Source organism: Artibeus jamaicensis, unplaced genomic scaffold (genome assembly GCF_021234435.1).
Source record: "Artibeus jamaicensis isolate MK-2021 breed Jamaican fruit bat unplaced genomic scaffold, CSHL_Jam_final contig_787, whole genome shotgun sequence".
Taxonomy (NCBI): Eukaryota; Metazoa; Chordata; class Mammalia; order Chiroptera; family Phyllostomidae; genus Artibeus; species Artibeus jamaicensis.
In genome coordinates, this window is record NW_026521972.1 from 6,773,764 (window position 1) to 6,777,500 (window position 3,737).

Here is a 3,737-nt window from a genome sequence, read left to right on the forward strand (position 1 = left end):
GGGATACATGGGCCTTGTCTCTGAGAAAAGTTCAAGGGAGAGGGGAGGGTTCCCGGCTGGATGCCAGTGGTTAGTGATATCCTCAGTTGCTAGTGATAACATGGATTCCAGTGATCAGGTATTTAGTCAGTGATGCACACCTTTTTTGTTCCAGCACAGGTGGTGGCTTAGGTCCTCCATGTCCCAGTACATCCTAACAGACCTAAGTAGTTTAAAAAAGCAAAGTTTTGACACTATGTATTTAATTTTTTTGAGAGACTAATGTGTTTGATGAAGTATGTTGTGGTGCAGCTATTGCTTCTGTCGTTAATGCATTCAGTTGATCTTTACTGAATTCTTACTAGGCTGTGGCATATACTGTGAACATAATGCTGGGAAAGTGGAGTAAATGTAGTATACTCTCATACAGAATATTACTCAGCTTTGGAGTAAGACAGCCTCTGTTCAAATTCTGTCCCTGCTACTTCCTTGTTGTGTAAAATCAGGCAAGCTCTTTCAGAGTCTTTACCTGAAAGACTTTACCCATTAATATCCATAAATGGGATATTATGCGTATTTATCTCAGAGGTCTCATTTTAAAAATGATAAAACAATTTAGGTGATGAGAAGAAATCGTATTCAACACATCATGAAGTGGGCAGTCTCTGTTTTTAAGGGTCCAGAGGCCTGGGAAATGGGTGGAAGGTAGGAAGCTTTGATAGGGTCAAGGATAGGGAGCAAGGAAAAGAAAACCAGAAAATGAATAAGGAACACGGAACCAAGTATCGAGCCCTGAGTTGGGTTTGTGTCTGGGGGTGGGCTGATTGGATGTAGCACTGTCCGTGAGAATGGTCCCTTTAGTTTATGGGCCCACCGAGATTTGTAGTGCCAAACAAAATGCCCATCTGCCTTCTTCTATTACTCTTACCTGATAACACCACACAGTGGGAAACAATTAGTCCCAAGTTAAATGTGCTTTAAAAACTCAAATTCTTTGTTGATGCTGCCACTGACTCTGGCTTCATAAATGTTAAAATTAGAAAGAAATAGGTGAGAGAAGCACAAAGGAAGGTACAGTAGTAGAATTCTGATTACTACAGAGTAGAATCAAAAATCCGGGTAGAATCCTGTCTGTTAAAACTTACATCCAGGATAAGAAAACATCATGATGAGGATGCTGTCATTAAAACTGAGAGTCTCTGCCTTTTGCAATGATCGATGCAGTTGATTAAAAATAGTGCTCAAGTTCAAGTCTGATTTTGCTTGTGGTATGACAGCCTCAATTATGCAGGCACTGAGAAAAATATTTAAATTAGCGGGTAACTTTTTGGTTCCAATCTTTCTAATAGCAGCATAGTCATACATTTCACTTTGAGTGAAAAGTCTTTTCTTCACAGTTTTAGAACGAGTTATTTGTTGTGTTTGGACAATGGAATCAATCAACATACTGGAGTGCCTAAGGGGAATTAGCTTTATAAAGAAAACTTGTAGAAACCTAGGTATTAGACACCCTCTGTGATCTTGGCATGCCTTTTTTTGGTGGTGGTGTTATTATAAGGTGGGACAAAAGACCCGTCTCACAGAGCATTGTCATTGTGGGGGTAGATAAGTAAATATGTGTGAGCTCCTGGCATGTATCAAGAATTACCTACATACTAGCAGTCATTTTTGTATTAGAAATGGTTCTCTTTTCCTCAGACTAAAGGCAAAGGTGCAATCACTCTATCAACCTCTTTTATTCAGACTCCTTTATCTTCGAACAATTCTCTCTAACCTATCAATGCAAACTACCACGTATCTGTTAAAATGGATCTTCAGCAACACTACTCTTTCATAAAATTTGCTTTTCAGAAGAAAAAAGACTTAGGTCCTCGTTAATCTACAGAATGAGAAAATCCATTTAAATGAACAAGAAATAGATCATCTTGGTACTCAGCTGATAGCTTGGTAGAAATTACATTTTCAATTTTTAAAGGTTATAACTAGAAAAGGAATGGTGGGTTTTTAGGTGTAGCTTAGTCACTTGAAGTTCAACCACATCAGGCTGAAAAACAATGTTACTGACTCAGGTAAGGAACCCAAGAGAATCAATGGTGATTAACAATAAAGTGTGTGACCATTACCGTTTTACTTTACTGTACAAAACGTGTATTTCACAGGATAGGAATGGGCAGCTGGCTGTAATTAAGCATTTATACAGATTCATTGTAGTGGGTGATTCCTAGAATGGCCCTAGAGGTGCACCATGTGGCAGAGGACCCTAATACCGCACACCCAGGAGGGTGAGCAGTCGGCCACGGGAGCTAAGGTCCAGCCTCAGGTGAGAGGCTTAACGTAATTTCATAAATGATTCTGAGCAAATGATAATGTAGTCTATCTCTAAGTTTGAAAACACCTCCTTTTTTCAAGGTTTATATAATTACCTTTATTAAGGAGGATGCTAAAAATATGTATATCATAATTTTTTTCTGAAACAAGTAAGATTTACCACTGAAAATTGATGTAGAATTCAGCAAATCAGCAGTGACCAAAACAGACAGAAATCTCTTCCCCTGAGGAACTTAAAATCTTGTGGTCAAAGGGAGACAATTAATACCGATGTGCATGTATGCATGTGTATACATACACATGTATTTAGGCAATCTGCATGTATTTGCATGTCAGTACACATATTTAAAGAGGGATAAAGGAGCATTAAAACAATAAAGACAGAAGGAAGATATGAGGTGGGGCATGCAATTTGAAATAGGGTCTGGAAAAGCTTCATAGAGAAGGTGACATTTGAGCAAAGATTAGAAGACAATAAGAAAATGCAAGCAGGAATTTCTGAAGAATGAGTGTTTCAGGCAGTATGGCTGCTGAGTGCATAGGCTGTAGAGTGGCCATAAACCTGGTGCATTTGGTGAATGCCAAGTTGGGTAGGGCGGCTGGAGTGTGTAATAAAAGATGAAATCAGAAAGGTGCATAGTTGGGAAAAGTACTATATTTTGCAGTGTATAATCCTCACTTTTTTGCCCAGATTTTTGAGGGACAAAATAAAGATGCACATTATTATGGGTAGTGCCTGAAATGCCTTGTGTCTGTTCTTATGCTTTGTAATTATTTGTTACATAAAATTTTTTTTACCATAATATGTTCAAAAACAAATGCTAAAATACCGTTATAATACAAAAAACAAGTATCTAAATGTAAATAAGTAAAAAATTGAACTAAAAAGTTCAAACAAAAAAATTTTTTTCTTGGGAGTTTGAGCCTAAAGCATGGGTACGCATTACCTGTGGCACAATACGGTAGATCTTACAGGGCCTCACAGGTCTCTGTACGGACTTCCACTTTTCCTCAGTGACAGTGGGAACCACGGATCCCCCAAGTGAAACAGTCTAACATGTTTTTAGAAGACTACCCTGGTTGCTGGTGTGGGTCATTTCTGTAAAGGGCAAAAAGGGGGAGTTAGAGGCTTTTGCTATATTTCAGGTGAGGTATGACAGTGGCTTGGACTTGGGTAGGAGTAATGGAGATGACAAGAGAAAGGCGAACTCTGGATATATTTTTAAAATAGAACCAACAGGATTTGCTAATAGATTACATGTAAGATAGACATTTTTTCTGAGTCTGTAAAGGGTGGGATTGCTAATTACCGAGGGGGAAAATATAGAGGAGCAATAATTAGGATGAGGTCAAGAGTTCAGTTTAAAAGTACTAGTTTTAAACAGTATGCAGTTGAGTTGGTAGCTGGTGGGTACAGGAGTCTGAATTTC